Source organism: Eptesicus fuscus, chromosome 15, assembly GCF_027574615.1.
Source record: "Eptesicus fuscus isolate TK198812 chromosome 15, DD_ASM_mEF_20220401, whole genome shotgun sequence".
Classification (NCBI taxonomy): domain Eukaryota; kingdom Metazoa; phylum Chordata; class Mammalia; order Chiroptera; family Vespertilionidae; genus Eptesicus; species Eptesicus fuscus.
The window spans coordinates 62966495-62985435 of NC_072487.1; the positions used below are offsets into that span (position 1 = coordinate 62966495).

General features: G+C 42.3%; 1 pseudogene; it reads right to left on the bottom strand.

Moving 5' to 3' along the window:
* Positions 1–2240: 2240 nt before the first annotated feature.
* Positions 2241–12898, bottom strand: LOC129151582 (olfactory receptor 1J4-like; annotated as a pseudogene).
* Between the last annotated feature and the right edge of the window lie 6043 nt (positions 12899–18941).

Consider the following 18941-nt stretch of genomic DNA (forward strand, 5'->3'; position numbering starts at 1 on the left):
GGGGAAGGGTGTTGGGGGCTGGGTGAAAAAGGTGAAGGGATTGAGTAAACCCCCACAATTCATTGATACAGAAAACAGTATAGTTATTACCAGAAGAAGGGAGGGGAGTAGAAGAAGGTAAAGGGAAGATAAATGGTGACAGAAGGAGACCTGAATTTGGGTGGTGAACACACAATATAATATATAGATGATGAAGTATAGAAATATACACCTGAAACCTATATAATTCTATTAACCAACTAGAGGCCCGATGCACTGATTCCTGCACTGGTGGGGTCCCTCAGCCTGGCCTGTGGGGATCGGGCCAAAACTAGCAATCCAACATCCCCTGAGGGGTCCCGGATTGCAAGAGGGTGTAGATCAGGCTGAGAGACCCCACCTGAATCCGTGTACTGGGCCTCTAGTATGCATACAAGATCTTTGGTTAATCTCTTCCCAAGCTCCTCCTTTCCCCCTTTCGCTCTGAGACTCAACAGTCTGTTCCATGTTTCCATACCTGTGGTTTCTGCTCCTGTGTTGAGCGTCTGCCCCCTGGTGCACATCAGAGCTACTGAACGGTTGGCTGGTCACTTAGGATTTTATATATATAGACTAGAGGCCCGGTGCACGAAATTCGTACACTGGGGGGAAGGGATGTCCCTCAGCCCAGCCTGCACTCTCTCCAATCTGGGACCCCTTGAGGGATGTCCAACTGCCCATTTAGGCCAGATCCTGGTAGGATCAGGCCTAATTGGGCAGTCAGACATCCCTCTCGCAATCCAGGACTGCTGGCTCCCAACTGCTCGCCTGTCTGCCATCCTGATTGCCCCTAACCGCTTCTGCCTGCCAGCCTGATCACCCCCTAACTACTCCCCTGCCAGCCTGATTGATACCTCACTGCTCCCCTGCCAACCTGTTTGCCCCTAACTGCCCTCTCCTGCAGGCCTGGTCACCCCTATCTTCCCTCCCCTACAGGCCTGTTCCCCCCAACTGCTCTCCCCTGCAGGCCTGGGTCCCTCCCAACTGCCCTTCCCTGTAGGCCCGGTCGCCCCCAACTTTCCTCCTCTGCTGGCCTGGTCACCCCTAACTGCCCTCCCCTTCATGCTTGATTGCCCCCAACTGCCCTCCCTTGCAGGCCTAGTCCCTCCCAACTGCCCTCCCCTGCTGGCCATCTTGTGGTGGCCATCTTGTGTCCACATGAGGGCAGTCATCTTTGACCACATGGGGATAGCCATCTTGTGTTGAAGTGATGGTAAATTTGCATATTATTCTTTTATTAGATACGATTAGATAGGATAGAGGCCTGGTGCATGGGTGGGGGCTAGCTGCTTTGCCCTGAAGGGTGTCCCGGATCAGGGTGGGAGTTCCCTTGGGGCATAGAGTGGCCTAGGCAAGGGACCTGTGGTGGTTTGCAGGCTGGCCACACACCCCAGTGACCCAAGCGGACGACCTGGTATCTGGGATTAATTTATCTTCCATAATTGAAACTTTGTAGCCTGGAGTGGAGGCCTGGGCCAGCCAGGGCAAGTAGGAAGCTTGGCTTCCTCCATTGCCAGGGAAATCCAAGCCTCCCTCCTGCTCTCTCTGTTGCACAGCCATCTTGGTTGGATTTATTTTCATATTCATTCCTGATTGGCTGGTGGGCGTGGCTGGTGGGCGTGGCTTGTGTGTATAGCAGAGATATGGTCAATTTGCATATTACTCTTTTATTAGATAGGATGTTCCCCAATGAATTCAATTGGAATAAAAAACACGCAAGAAGACATGAGAATCCTAAATATATAGGTACCTAATGACAGAACTTTAAAATGCATAAGCAACACAACAATGTGGATTTACCTAATGCTATTGAACTGTACACTGAAAAATGGTTATAATGCAAATTTATATTTATTTTAACCAATAAAAAAACTACTTGAAGAAAAAAAATTTCCCCAGGTGGGAACCATGTCACAAAATCAGTGTGTCCTCAATATCATAGTATAAAAAATATATAAACAAAAATGACATATCTCAAAGGACAAAGTAAAAGCAGATCCATAGGTATAATTCTGCAGTGTATTTTGCATATATCTTATAAGAGACGATGGACAAGCGAAAAATAACAATCCAAGTAGCAAATGTGACCTAGTTGACATATTAACACTTGTACATGACAACAGAATGTGTATTCTATTAATGTTATATGGAGATGACGACCATAAATAATTTTATATCTTTTTCCCTGTACTTCTGATTGCTACAAGAGACTTTAGTGATTGTCACTTTAAAAAGTTAAACCTATTCATACACATCTCTAAGGCCTGTTTTATATCTCTGTTCCTCAGGTTATAGATGAAGGGGTTCAACATGGGGGTAACTACTGCATACATGACAGAAGCAATTATGTCCTTGGAACCCCAAGATGAGGAGAAAAAGTAAATACCAGCAAGTGTCCCGTAGTATAAAGACACAACAAAGAGATGAGAGCCACAGGTAGAAAAGGCTTTAGAGAGTCTCTTAGCAGAGGGCACCCTCAGGATGATAGTTGCTATACGCATGTATGAGCCCAAAACAATGCTCAATGGCAGGAAGTAAAGCATTCCTCCTTCGGTGAAGATGACCAGATTATTGAGGGAGATGTCTGAGCAGCTCAGCTTCAGGAGTGCTGTGAGCTCACAGAAGAAGTGGGTGATGGTATTGTCAACACAGAAGGACAGTCAGACCAAGAGGAGGGTATGAGTAAGAGCATGGACACAGACAACCATCCAGGAGCCAGCCACCAGCAACATGCACAGTGCCTGACTCATGATTGTGGAGTAGTGCAGAGGGTGACAGATGGCCACATACCTGTCATATGCCATTACAGCCAGAAGGAAGTTGTCAAGACAACCAAAAAGTATGAAAAAGTATAACTGAGAAATGCATCCCTCATAGGAGATGGATTGTTGCCAAGTCTGCATGTTCATGAGCATCTTAGGGACAGTGACAGAGGAGAAGGAGACGTCAGTGAGGGCCAAGTGGCTGAGGAAGAAGTACATGGGCGTGTGCAGGCGAGAGTCCAGCCTGATGAGCAGGATGATGAGCAGGTTGCCCAGCACCGTGGTCAGGTACATGCCCAGGAACAGGGTGAAGAACACGCCCTGCTGCCCTGGCGAGATGGGGAGCCCCAGGAGGAGGAACTGGGACACGCTGCTCTGGTTCTCAGGCCTCATGCTGCTCTTCTGTCTGCTGGGGATGAAGAAGGTGTGGGAGTCTCAGGAGCCTGAAAAGAATGGCCAGGACCATCACATCTCATACTGTCATTTTCTAGGAAAACCACTTTAAATTAATTTCATATTATTTCCACATACCTGTGGATGTATACATCTTCCATCTATTGCAATCTGGATGCAGGAAAACATTGATCCCCCGTGTTGTAGTTAAGAAGACCTCATCACAGAGGAGCAAGAGAGGGTTCGCTGTTTTATTCAACCATTACTTTTAACATCAAGTCTGTGTTGGGACCTCTTTTAAGGACTGAAATTCAGCAATAAACAAGAAAGCAAGGTGCCCACTCCTATGAGATTAGATCTTGATGAGCATGGAGGCATCATTTCTACACCAGGCCAGAGCCAAACCATAATAACTCACTGTGGCAGAAACAGAAGATGAGCCCCTGCAAAGTGGTCTCAGTTGTTTCTGCCTGAAAGTAATGTGAGACTCCAATGCTGAGTGGGTGTTGTTGGAGTGTTACCACCCTCCTCTTGTGAACCTGCCGCGTCCCATTAACCCACAGCTGTAAACTCAGGGACAGTCTAGAAATGGGTGGCCATTGAAAGCCACTGGATGCCAGAATAGCTCCAAGATAGAATAGTCCACAAACTATATTTCATAATAATGCTGAGCATTTTGGTGAACATTTGGGTACTTGACTAGAGACCTCCCCTATCTTTTCTAATTAATCCACACATCAGTCTTAAATTCTCAGATTATTAAAAATATATTTTTATTTATTTCAGGGAGAAAGAGAGAGATGGAAACATCAATGATGAGAGAGAATCATTGATCAGCTGCCTCCTCCATATGCTCCCCCCCATACACACACTGGGGATCAAGCCCATAAACTAGGCATGTGCCCTGACAGGGAATTGAACCGTAACCTCATGGTTCATAGGTCAGTGCTCAACCACTGAGCCAAAGCCGCTGGGCACATTTCCAGATTTTATAACCTCTTCACAGCTGTACTAAGAATTTGTGTTCTTTCACCTATTTAGCTTTTAAAAAATAGAAACATAAATGACACAAGTTCTGTAGTCACACAGTTATACATTAGGGGACAGAAGGGCACATATACACTTGTGTGTATGTCTGTATCTAAATATATGTGATATGTAATGTTTATAACTTGATATATATGTATTATCATTTTTTATATTAAAAATTCCCAGGAATTAGCTACTTCTTGGGTTCCCATCTATTATATCTTTGTGATCAGACCCATGCTCTTAACCATTGCACATGGAAACTTCCCTTTTCTTGCTTAAGGGAGCCAAGAACAATGTATTATTTTAGAGCTTACCCTCTTTAGAGAAGTGTCTTTTCAGGTCCTTTGCTCAATTTTTAACTGATTGTTTTGTTCATGGTGTTGAGTTGTAGATGTTCTTTATATATTTGGGAAGTTAACCCCTTATCAGATGTATCATTGGCAAATATGTTCTCCCACACAGTGGGTTCCCCTTTCATTATGCTGATGGTTTCTTCTGCTGTGCTGAAGCTTTTTAGTTTGATTTAGTCTCATTTGTTTATTCTTTTCTTTGTTCCTTTTGCCCTAGGAGATATATAAACAAAAAAATTGCTACAAGAGATGTGTGAGATTCTATTGTCTATGTTTTCTTCTATGATTTTTATGATTTTGGACTTACATTTAAGTCTTTTATCCATTTTGAGTTTATTTTTGTGTCTGTTGGTCTATTTTCATTTTTTTGCATGTACCTGTCCAGTTTTCCCAATACTATTTGTTGAAGAGACTGTCTTTACTCCATTGTATGCTCTTGCCTCCTTTGTTAAATACTAATTGACCATAAAGATATGGGTCAATTTTTGGACTCTCTTTTCTGTTCCATTGATCTATATGCCTGTTCTTATGTGAGTACAGGCTGCTTTGAATACTATGGCCTTGTAGTATAATTTGATATCCAGAATTATCAATTTTGTTCATCTTTCTCCAGATTGCAGAGGATATATGGGGTCTTTTTTTGGTTCCATATAAATTTTGGGAATATTTGTTTATACCTGTAGAATATGTCACTGGTATTTTAATAGGAATTACATTGAATTTATAGATTGCTTTGGGTAATAGGGACATTTTAATGTTGTTAATTATTCCAATCCATGAACATAGTGTATGCTTGCACTTATTTGTGTCTTTCTTAGTTTCTTCCTTCAATGTCCTATAGTTTTCCGAGTACAGGTCTTTTACCTCCTTGTTTAAATTTGTTCCCAAGTACCTTATTTTTTGTTGTTGCAATAGTAAATGGGATAGTTTTCTTAGATTCTCTTTTGGATAGTTCTATATTGGAGTATAAAAATGCCACCAATTTCTGGTTATTATTTCTGTATTCTAATACTTTGCTGAATTCAAGTATTAGTTCTAGTAGATTTCTGGTGAAGTTTTTAGGTTTCCTATGTACATTGTCATGTCTCCTGGAATAATAACAGTTTTGCTTCCTCCTTTCCAATTTTGATGCCTTTTATTTCTTCTTCTTCTCTGAACGAGGACTTCCAGTTCTATGTTGAAAAAGAGTGGTGAAAGCATACATTCTGTTTTATTGCTGATCTTAAAGAAAACACATATCATTATTGCCTATTGAGTATTTTGTTGGCTGTACATTTTTCATGTACAACCTTACTTATGTTGAGGTATGATCCCTTTATTGCCAATTTTCTGAAAGTTTATATCATAAATGGGTGCTGGATTTTATCAAATGCTTTTCTGCATCTATAGATACAATCATGTGATTTTTATTTTTCATTTTGTTTGGGTGATGTATTACATTATTGATTTGCTAATATTGTACCAATGTTTCATCCTTGGAATAAATCCCATTTAATCATGGTGTATGGTCTTTGTAATGCAATGCTGGATCCAGTTGGTAAAATTTTGTGAGGATTTTAGCATCTACGTTTACCAGATTATTTTATTTTAGTGGCTTTATATAGTATTTGTATTAAGATAATGCTGGCCTCATCAGAAGAGAATGGAAGTTAGTTCTTCTTTGAATGTTTGGTAAAATTTGCCTATGAAGCCATGCAGTCAAGAACTTTTGTTTGGAGTTTTTAAAATTATTTAATTTTATTAGTTGTTATTGGTATATTCTGTTTTTCTGATTCTTCCTGATTGAATTTTGGAAGTTGTATGTTTCTAGGAATTTGTCCACTTCAGTTAGGTTGTCCAATTTGTTGGCATTTAATTTTTCTTCGTCCTTTCTTATACTACTTTGTGTCTCTCTGATGTCAGTTATTAACTTTTCTTTCATTTCTCATTTTATTTATTTGGGTCCTCTCTTGTTTAATGAGTGTGGTTAATGGTTCATAAATTAGTTTATGTCTTCAAAGAACCAGCTTTTGGTTTCATTGATCTTCTGTGTTGATTTTTTAGTCTCTTTGTCATTTATTTTCACTCAGATATTTATTATTTCCTTCTTTCTACTTACTCTTGGCTTCATTTGTTGTTCTTTTTGTTGTTGTTGTTTATTTAGGTGTAGGATTAGGTTTTTGTGTTGTTGTTTTTTTTTTTTTTTTGAGATTATTCTTGCTTCTTGAGGTAGCCCAGTAATTCTATGAACTTCTCTCTCAGGACTGCTTTTGCTATATCCCACAGATTTTGTGTTTGTGTTCTCAGTTTTGTTTGTTTTCAGTTGATTTTTTATTTCTTCTTTGTTCTCATTGGTAACTCATTCATTATTTAATAACATGCCATTTGTCCTCCATGTGTTTGAATGTTTTTGAGAATTTTTTTTTTACTGTAGTTGATTTTTAGTTTCATACCATTGTTATCTGAGAAGATGTTTGATATTATTGCAATCATCTTGAATTATTAAGACTTATTTTGTGTCCTCACATGTGGTGTATCTTTGAGAATGTTTCATGTGCACTGGAAAATAATGTATATTTTGCTGCTTTGAGATAAAATATTGTACAAGTATGAATTCAATCCATCTAGTTTGATTTTTAAGGTCATATTTTTTTCTTCTGAATTTTTTATCTGAAACATCTATCCAGTAATCACAGACATGTACTATGACTTTGTTGCTTACAATCTTTCCCTGAAAGTCCACCAAGAATTTCTTTATATAGTTAGTTGCTCCTACATTAGGTGCATATATGTTTACAAGGATTATAACCCCTTGTTGGATCAATCCCTTTAGTATTATGTAGTGACCTTCTTTTCTCTTGTTATGATCTTTTTTTTTGAAACCAGTGGTTTTGTGTGTGTGTGTGTGTGTGTGTGTGTGTGTGTGTGTGTGTTTTGGTTTCCATTTGCATGGAATATATTTTTTTCCATCACTTCCCTTACAGCCTGTGTGAATCTTTTCTTCTGAGGTGTATCTCTTGTAGACAGCATATCCTATCTAATAAAAGAGTAATATGCAAATGAACCATCACTCTGTTACACCCACAAGCCACGCCCACCAGCCAATCAGGAGCGACTATGCAAATTAACCGAAAATGGCTGCAGCCACGGACAGAGCAGGAGGGAGGCTTGGGTTTCCCCGGTGATGGGGGAAGCCAAGCTCTCTGCACACCCTGGCCGGCACAGATTTCCGCTTAAGGTTACAAAGTTTCAACTATAGAAGATAAATAAATCCCAACAAAAATGCCTGCTGCCATGGAGCCTGCAGAAGGCTTGGCTCCTCTCCAGGCTACGAAGTTTCAATTGTAGAAGATAAATAAATCCCAGATACCAGGGCCTCCACTTGGGTCGCCAGGGGGAGTGGCCGGGCTGCAAACCACCACAGGCCCCTTGCCCACGCTGCCCCATACCCCAAGGGAACCCCCACCCTGATCTGGGACACCCTTCAGGGCAAACCAGCTGGCCCCCACCCATGCACCAGGTCTCTATTATCTATACTAATAAAAGCCTTGGGAGTGATCAGGCCAGCAGGGGAGAGTAATTGGGGGCAATCAGGCTGGCAGAGGAGCAGTTAGGGGGCAGTCAGGCAGGCAGGTGAACGGTTAGAAGCCAGTGGTCCTGGATTGTGAGAGGGATGTTCGACTTCAGGTTTAGGCCCAATCCCACAGTGGGCCTAAACCTGAAGTTGGACATCCCCCAAGGGGTCCCAGATTGTAGAGGGTGCAGGTTGGGCTGAGGGACACCCTCCCTAGTGCATGAATTTTGTGCACCGGGCCTCTAGTCCTATCTAATAAAAGAGTAATATGCAAATTGACTGTTGTTCCAACACACAAGATGGCTGCCCCCATGTGGTCAAAGATGGCTGCCCTCATGTGGACACAAGATGGCCACCACAAGATGGCCAGCAAGGGAGGAGAGTTGGGAGGGACCAGGCCTGCAAGGGAGGGCAGTTGTGGGTGATCAGGCCAGCAGGGGAGGGCAGTTGGGAGGGACCAGGCCTATAAGGGAGGGCAGATGGGGGGACCCAGGCCTGCAGGGGAGATCAGTTATGGGAGACCAGACCTGCAGGGGAGGGCAGTTAGGGGTGACCAGGCCTACAGGAGAGGGTAGTTAGGGGCAATCAGGTTGGCAGGGGAGCAGTTAGGCATCAATCAGGCTGGCAGGAGAGTGGTTAGGGAGTGATCAGGCTGGCAGGCAGAAGCAGTGTGGGGCAATCAGGAGGCAGGCAGGCGAGCAGTTGGGAGCCAGCAGTCCTGGATTGTGAGAGGGGTCCCAGATTGGAGAGTGTGCAGGCTGGGCTGAGGGACACTCCCCCCCCCCGCCCCCCATACATGACTTTTGTGCACCAGGCCTGTAGTATGTATGTGTGTGTGTGTGTGTGTATGTGTGTGTGTGTATATATATATATATATATATATATGGCTCATGTTTTCTTATCTATCCAGCTATCCTATGTGTTTTTTTTCTTTATTGATTAAGGTATTACAAATGTGTCCTTATCCCCTAATTGTCCTCACAGCCCCCCAGTCCTGCCCTCACCTTCACTGCCTGTTGTCTGCATCCATTGCTTATGCTTATATGCATGCATACAAGTCCTTTGGTTGATCTCTTCCCCCTTACCCCCACCCTCCCCTACCTTCCCTCTGAGATTTGAGCATCTGATCGATGCTTCTATGTCTCTAGATCTGTTTTTGTTATCCATCCAGCTATCCTATGTCTTTTTTTTTTTAACATAAGATGCATTAACATCTTTATTTTAAAACTAGAGGCCCTGTGCATGAAAATTCATGCACTGGAGGGGGGGTCCCTCAGCCTAGGCTGCCCCTCCCACAGTCTGGGAGCCCTCAGGGGCGATCAGGGTTAGGTGATGCCCCATTACGCCTCCGCTGCTGCCACTGCCGACAGCACAAGCCTCCGCTGGCCCTGATTACCTGAGCCTTGGGTGGCCCTGGGCGGCTGGGCAGCCGCCATCCGAGGCTTGCCTGAGCCTCAGGCTGGCACTGGGCGGCTAGGGAACTGAGGGGACTGGGGGACTCCAGAGGTAGGTGGGCCTGCCACCCTGGCAGAGCTGAGGGGACTGGGCGCCACCATCTTGTGGCTGTGGGTGCCACCATCTTTGAGGGTGGGGCAGTCAATTAGCATATTCCCTCCTTATTGGCTGTGGGCGCTGCCATCTTTGAAGGCAGAGCAGTCAGTTATCATATTCCCTCCTTATTGGCTGTGGGCGCCGCCATCTTTGAGGGCAGGGCTGTCAATTAGTATATTCCCTCCTTATTGGCTGTGGGTGCCGCCATCTTTGTGACAGTGTGAGTGTCAATTAGCATATTCCCTCTTTATTAGATAGGATAATTCTTTATTGTTGAAAGTATTACATTTGTCCCCCTCTTTCCCCCACATTGACTCTCCCTAACCTGCCCTCCCCCTCCAGGCCTTCACCACCCTTTCATCTGTGTCCATGGTTTATGCATATATGCATACAATGTCTTTGGTTGATTACCTCCTGCCCAACCACCCTCCCCATACCCTGTGTCTTTTGATTGGAGCAAATAATCTGTTTACATTTAAGGTATTATTGATAGCTAATTGTTTCTTGCCATTTTTTTCTTTTACCTATGTTCCTCTCTACAATATGTATTTTCTTCTGAAAGCAGTCTCTTCAACATTTCTTGCAGTGCTGGTTTGGTGGTGATGAATAAAGACTGGGAACTCTTTATTTTGCTTTCCCTGGAATAGTGTGGTCCAAATCTTCCCAGTGGACAGAATCTCCACTGATTCCAAACACCAGATGCTACCCAGGGTCCTCCTCAAGTCTCTGTTGCTCTGGGTTGGGATTCCTGTGTGCGGTTGAGACCCTATGCTTCTAGGGGAGGGAGCTCCATGCCTGCGATGTCCCTCTGGCTTTTCAGCACAACCTCACATTTATGAGGAGGCTCTCCCTTTTACCATCTTCCACACTTCTCACCAACCCCCATGTGATTTCTACTGTACTTTTTGGTTGTAAGTTTTCATATTAGCTATTCTTGAGTTATTTTTCAAATTGATTGCTCTGTAATTTAGTTGCAAATCTGGTTTGGGGCTGGGAGCTAGTAGGTGTAACTTTCAGCTAATCTGCAGATATCTTGATGAAATATCTAGTGTTTTAATCCTTGATGAGTTGGTTAAGGTGGTGTCTGGCAAGTTCTCTACAGAAAAGTTACAATTTTCTTCAAGTTACTATTTTAACCTTGTAATTAGTAGGTATCATTTGATATTATGTAAGCATAACTTTTTCCTTATTAAAATTTCACCCACTATAGTTAACATCCATTGGTAATTCTTATATGACAAAATTATTGAAAATGTTGAGGCAAAATGGTGATTTTTCTAATTCTATTGTATCTTTCTTGCTTATTAGTTGTATTCTCCTATAAAAAAATTACCCTCATTCCCTAGTCATTTTGTTTTTTATTTATTCATTTATATCATCATGACACATGAGTTCTTATTGTCTGAGTAATAATCCATTGCCATAGTTACTCATTTTGAAGCTTTGGGTGTGTGTGCTCATAGGATGTAGGTCAGGACTGAGACAGAAAGAATGGGGAATAGCCCTGGCCGTTGTTGCTAAGTGGTTACAGCTTCAGCCTGCACACTGAATGGTTGTGGGTTCAATCCCAGGTCATGGGAGTCTTTATTACCTGTACTACACTGGTATCTACATCTGTATCTGTATTTATATCTTATATGTACCTATACTTGTATGAGAAGTAAATGAGGTGTTAAGGTAGGATCCAATTACTAGAAATATTTTTCTAATTATAAACAAAGTGATACGCTCTTAAATGCATTTTTGAAAAGTGTCTATATTTTTAACAGTCTTGCTTTATAGCACATACCAGTTTTCATATTTAATTTCTCACCATGGCTGATTGCAGTCTGCCAACATGATGTCATTGTTTGTGCGGTGGGAAGAGATGTGGACAATCAGCTTTAAGCCAAGTAAACCCAGCATAAAGGAATTAGTTCAAAAATAAATATATAAATAAAGTTCACCAGAGGCAGAATATGATGCTAAATAAGTGAGTTTTTATAACATAAAATAAAAATAAATAAGCAAAAATGAGATATCGCAAAATGGAGACAAACTCACAAATTATAATTGTGCAACATGTTTTGCATAAGATTTTGCATATGTCTTATAAGAGATGATGAAAAAATGAAAAACATAAATTAGGAATAAAGAATTATTAACAATCCAAGTATCAAACATGACTTAGTTGACATAGTAATAAATTTGTACAAGACAACCAAAGGCATGTTCTATGAAAGGTATATTCCAATGTCAACCACACACTAATTTTAGGAGATCTTTCTCACTGTCCTCCTAACAGTAGCAAGAAAATTTAGTGATTTCCAGTTAAAGAACTTAATCCTATTGACACACATCTCTAAGGCCTGTTTTATATCTCTGTTCCTCAGGCTGTAGATGAAGGGGTTCAGCATGGGGGTAACTACTGTATACATGACGGTAGCAATTATGTCTTTGGAACCCCATGATGAGGAGAAAAAGTAAACACCTGCAGCTGTCCCATAGTATAAAAACACCACAGAGAGATGGGAGCCACAGGTAGAAAAGGCTTTAAAGAGTCTCTTAGTGGAGGGTACCCTCAGGATGATGGTTCCTATACGGATATATGAGCCCAAAATAACACCAAAAGGCAGGAAGAAAATCATTCCTCCCTCGGTGAATAGGACCAGCTCATTGAGGGAGATGTCTGAGCTGCTCAGCTTCAGGAGCGCAGCGAGATCACAGAAGAAGTGAGAGATGATATTATCGGCATTGAAGGACAGTCGGACCAATAGGAGAGTGTGCAACAAATCATGGGCACAGGAGATAATCCAGCAGCCAGCAACCAGCAACACACACAGCCCCTCCCTCATGATGATGGTGTAGTGCAGAGGGTGACAGATGGCCACGTACCTGTCATATGCCATCACACCCAGAAGAAAATTGTCAAGACCAGCAAAATGTATGAAAAAATACAACTGAAAAATGCATCCCACATGGGAGATGGATTTTTGCTGAGTCTGCAAGTTCATGAGCATCTTTGGGACAATAGCAGAGGAAAGAGAAATGTCAGAGAAGGCCAAGTGGCTGAGGAAGAAGTACATGGGCGTGTGCAGGCGAGAGTCCAGCCTGATGAGCAGGATGATGAGCAGGTTGCCCAGCACCGTGGTCAGGTACATGCTCAGGAACAGAATGAAGAATATGCCCTGCTGCCCTGGTGGGATGGGGAGCCCCAGGAGGAGGAACTGGGACACACTGCTCTGGTTCTCAGGCCTCATGCTGCTCTTCTGTCTGCTGGGGATGAATAAGGTGTGGGAATCTCAGGAACTTAGAAAGGAAGATCAGAACCATCACATGTCATATTATCATTCTGTGGGAAAACCAGTCATTTTTTAAAATTTTCATATTTATTTCTCACACCTGTGGATGTATGCATCTTTCCTCTCTTCCAGTCTGGCTCCACGAAAACATTGAACCCGAAAGTAATCAACAGTCGCAAGAGGTTATTCTCTGTTTTATTTAACCATTACACAGTCGCAAGAGGGTGTTCTCTGTTTTATTTAACCATAATTTTTAACATCATGTCTGTGTCAGGACCTCTTGTAAGAACTGAGATGCAGCAGTGAACAAGAAAAGCAAGCTGCTCACTTCTGTGAGATTAGATCTTCATGAGCACGGAGGGATAATTTCTACACAAGCCCAGAGCCAAAACATAATAATTCACTGTGGCAGAAACAGAAAATGAGCCCTGGAACTGGTATCAGTTGTTAGTGCCTGAAAATAATGTGAGTCTTCAGGGCTGAGTTGGGCTTCTCGGAGCATTTTCACACTCCTCCTGTGAATCTGCCGGGTCTCACTGACCCACAGCTGTAAACTCAGGGACACTCTCAAATGGGTGGCCATTTAAAAGCACTTCATGCCAGAATAGCTCCAAAATCAAACTAGTCCACATACTATCTTCCATAATATGGTTGAACATTTAGTACAACATTTGGGTATTAGCCTAAGGACCTACCTACATTTCCTAATGAAATCCTTATGTCAACCTTACATTCCCAGATTTTAAAACCTTGTCACAGCTGCACTAAGAATTTGTGTTCTTTCACCTGTTTTAGTTTTTATGATATAGAAACATAAATGATATAAATTCTCCAGGCGTAAGCAATGCAGTAGGGAATAAATGAACACACACACGTGTGTATATCTGTATGTATAATGTATATAATGTATAAAATTTGTATTATCATCTATATATGTAAAAGGCTAAGTGACCATCTGACCAGCCAGTACATATGAATGCACTGACCACCACGGTTAGAAGCTCTACACAGGAGCTGTTGAGCTGTGGTGATTTGGCAGTGGAGGTTCTCGGGTGATGCACCCCAAAAACAGGATGGAGCCCGATTCCTTGTGGGGCCATGTGATTCCATGTTCTGCTGTGGGTGCAGAAATCTGTGCACTGAGCCACTAGTTTTTATATAATAAAAATCACCAAGTATTAGCTACTTCATGGGGTTCCGTCTAATATATATTTGTGATTAGAACCCTGCTCTTAACCATTACATAGGAAAACATCCTTTTTCTTGCGTAGGGGGCTGCCAGTACAATGTATTACATTAGAGCTGTGAGGACACAAAGTTGTCCAAAGTTTTGGAACCTCTTACTAGATAATTTCATCCCTTTATATTTATATACCTTCCAACTGACAAATTTTCAAATATATTAACTTTATTTTGCACAAAAACTGTTTACTGAGAGCCTCTGTAAGATTCACAATAGAAGTGTAATTCTTTTCATTTTATAGATGGGGAAACTAAGACAAAAAATTTAAGTAACTTTCCCAAGGTCTCTCCACTATTTGATGATGATTCTGCTCAATAACTTCACACAGCCTGATGCCTGAAGGTTATTTTCCTGGGATGTTTAATAAGAGTAAAGAAGAAGAAAGGTAAATAAAAGAAACGACAAAAAAGAAAATCTTTTAACCCTTTGCACTCGCTTGCTTTTTTTCTCGATTCCTTTATTCTAATGCTAACCATGTCGAGTCACACTCAACATCCGAGTGCAAAAGGTTACAAAAGAAAATGTAAAGAAGAGGTTGCAAAATCTGAGGGACTCTCACACTGTGGTACATGGAAATGATAACAGATTTGTTTCCAGAAACCAGGAGTTGCTTAGAGTGTGGCTATCTCAGCTAATGGTGTCAGAGAAGGAGGACAGGTAAAGACCTACGTGAGTTCTGACACACACACACACACACACACACACACACACACACACACACACTGCTGTGTTGAGGGTTCCAGTCACCTGTGATCACATTCCCATTCTCAGGGAAGAATATCCAATATGTGGTTCAGATCAAAAACACTTGTCTAAACACATACAAATCATAAGTAACACACTAAGTGAGACATACACAACACACAATGATGGACATATCACCCACAAAAATCCTAATACACCTGACTCATGGACTCATCTGGTGAATACTTAACTCACCACATATACATAACTCAAGTGCCATACAACACATCACCAAAAGCACACAAGACCACTATTAGAAAATATTACAAGTGTCCGGCTGGTGTTGCTCCGTGGTTGAGTGTTGACCTATCTACTAGTAGGTCAATGTTTGATTCTGATCAGGGTACATGCCTGGTCTGTGAGTTCAATCCCTAGTGGGGGTGTGCAGGAGGCAGCTTATCAACGATTCTGTCTCATCAAACATAAAGACATATGTTTCTATGTCTCTCTCACTCTCCCTTCTTCTCTGAAATAAATTAAAATACTTTTGTAAAAAATTTGACAAGAAACACGCACCAAAGGCACAGATGTGCACCCAGCCACACACTCACTACAAGTAGCACACACCCTCCTATTATTGAGAGGCTGGCTTCCACCCTTCTGACCATCCCCTTCTAGGGGACAGGTGTCTACTTGGTGCAGTTAAGTTACAGGCAGTCATTAAGCCAGCAACAACATCCAGTGCACCTGGACACATACACATAATAACATACACACAGAGAAAATCAAATAACATCCCTTCCAGCTCTCACACACGAGTGTGCCACCACAGACACAGCTCCCATGTGCACCAGTACATGCTGCTGAGCAGGGGTGTGAGCCCTCTCTGAGCTGACCTTGGTTCCTAGTGAGGTCGGGCATCTTCTTGTCCAGAAGCAGAGACAACAGTCTCACTGCCAATGCTCAGCTGTGATGCCAGTGTTTTTGATAGAGGTATGAATCAGGAGTCCCTCACCACACGCCAAGAAGTGATAACTTGTTCTACATGCATTAAAACAGAACTTTGAGTCAGATACATAGTGCATACACACACACACACACACACACACACACACACACACACTTACACATGCAACTATTAAATACCACATACACAAGCTTATACAATACATGTGGACACACACACACAGATTCATGGACACAGAATCTCACACATGAACCCACTAGCACACAGGCAGATCCATAGCCAAGTGCAGATTTCCAGCTCCTCTCACCTGGGCTTGTCATTGGTGAGTTCAGACACCTTCTGCTCCAGACTGTTGCCCATATCCTCAGGCTTTCTTCAGGAGACCTAACATCCAGACACACAGAAGAAATATCTGGGGCTTGGCACTTATATAGACTTTCCTTTTCCTTAACCACCTCCTAAAAAATGAGTCCAAAAACAATACTTAATTACTAATAAGAGACTGTGCCAAAGCCCAAGTCCACAAGTTTCTGGTTAATTTCTGACTGCCCTTTGGGGAGCTTTGTGTCCAAGAGCCACAGGGACTGGTGTCCTGGGGGACAGTGTTCCTTATTCCAGTCATGCCCTGGCCACCTTTCTTCTTGGGCATTATTCCAGCTAGGACAAAGGATTTTTCAACTTAACATTTTAAATGATTTTAAACATAGAGAAAAATTGTAAAATGCCACATTGGGTTGGAAAAAAGTAGGTTTCCAGTTGTGAGTATGCAAAACACAGAGTTTATTCACATATTATTATTTATTATTATTGTATTAGTTTTCATAGTAATGTACACACAGAGAAAACCAAACAACACACTTTCCAGCTCTCTAGGCATACTTTTGACCTAACCTATAATTGGATAATATAGTGTCTGCCAGGTTATCTACTGGAAAGTTACTATTTTTTTAAGTTACTATTCTAACCTTTAATTAATAGATATCATTTGGGTAGATATTTTGATACTATGCAAACATAATATTTCCTTTACTAAAATTTCAACTCACTATATTTGACATCCATTGGTGATTCTTATATGATAAAATTATTACAAATGTTGTTGCCAAATTGTAATATTATAATTCCATTATTTCTTCTAGATTTATTACTTGTATTATCTTATAAGAAGAAAATTACTCTTTTCCTACACTCATTAGTTTTTATTTATTCATTTATGTCATTATGGACTCATAGATTCTTATTCTCTGAGTTATAATCTTTTATCATTCTTACTAGAGGCCTGGTGCACAAAATTCATGCACAGGTGTGTGTGTGTGTGTGTGTGTGTGTGTGTGTGTGTGTGTGTGTGTGTCCCTCAGCCCAGTCTGCACCCTCTCCAATCTGGGACCCCTCGGAGGATGTCTGACTACCTAAACCGGCCTGATTCCGGTGGAATTGGGCTAAATGGGCAGTTGGACATCCCTCTCACAATCCAGGACTGCTGGCTTCCAACCACTCGCCTGCCTGCCTGCCTGATTGCCCCTCACCGCTTCTGCCTGCCTGATCACCCCCTAACTGCTCCCCTGCCAGCCTGATTGCCCCTAACTGCCCTCCCCTGCCAGCCTGGTCACCCCTGTGCTCCCCTGCAGGCCTGGTTCCCCCCAACTGCCCTCCCCTGCAGGGCTGGTCCCCCCAACTGTGCTCCCCTGCAGGCCTCGGTCACCCCCAACTGTCCTCCCCTGCAGGGCTGGTCCCCCCAACTGTGCTCCCCTGCAGGCCTCGGTCACCCCCAACTGTTCTCCCCTGCAGGTCTGGTCGCCCCAAACTGCCCTCCTCTGCCAGCTCAGTCACCCCCAACGGCCCTCCCCTGCAGGCCTGGTCACCCCCAACTGCCCTCCCCTGCCGGCCTGGTTGCCCCCAACTGTACTCCCCTGGAGTCCTGGTTGCCCCCAACTGCTCTCCCCTGCAGGCCTGGTCCCCCCCAACTGCCCTCCCCTGCTGGCCTGATCACCCACAACTGCCCTCCACTGCTGGCCATCTTGTGGCAGCCATTTTGTGTCCACATGGGGGTGGCTATCTTTGACCACATGGGGGTGGCCATCTTGTGTGTTGGAGTGATAGTCAATTTGCATATTACCTCCTTATTATATAGGATTAGATAGGATTGGTTTTGAAGCTTTATTTGTGCTTATTGCCTATGAGGATTCTAAATGATCTCAGACAAGCTTACTGGGAAATATGTATAAAAGAAACAGAAGAAGCAGAAACTGGAAACTAAGAAGCTAAAGGAATGTTTATCCACAGCAGATGCGTCAAAAGTGGGACAGGAAGAATGGGAGATGGAAACAGCATAGATGTTGATATATGACCTATAAATTGCAACCTATTTTTCATTTTAAAGCCCATGATTTATAACTGATATCCCCAATTCTAGTTTGACACCATAGAGTTCTTTCCAGCCTCTCCTTTTCCATGTACATAGCTCCCTAGAGAGAGAGGGACCCCCTTTTCCTCAATGTTTACTTATTTGCTGAGTCTTTGGATACATGGTGAGTTGTTTCAGAATCTTGACTCACACCACTTTCAATGACACACTAAGTACAGCTTAAAACTTTGTTGGCAGTTTTGTTTTGTTTTTATCAGTGAGAGTATATAGTCAAAATTCTGGGTTCAAGAATTACTTAGCGTACTTATTTTAATTTCCTCTTTGGTGTAATTACAATGTGCAATAGGATTATAATTAGGTTCACTTATACTGTTTTATTCTATTTTGCTTTATTCACCAACTCTTCTATTTATTGTTAGTGGCAAAAGACAACATAGTCCAAATGACACAAGTAATTCTGTCCCCCTGACAGCTGTCAGTCTATTCTAGAATACAATGTTATTTATTAACATTGTTTCAAAAAACCATGCAGATGTCAAGCGTACAGCCAAATAAAACAACACCTGCATACCGCATTGTGCACTAACCACCCAAACTCATATCTCTTTCCCTCTCCTTTGATCCTCCCTTTGTTCACTTCCACCTGCTCCCCAAAACCCCTTTTCCTCTGGCACTCACCATACTGTTTTCCATGTATATATGTGATATATATTTTTTCTTGCTTTATTCCTTCACCATTTAT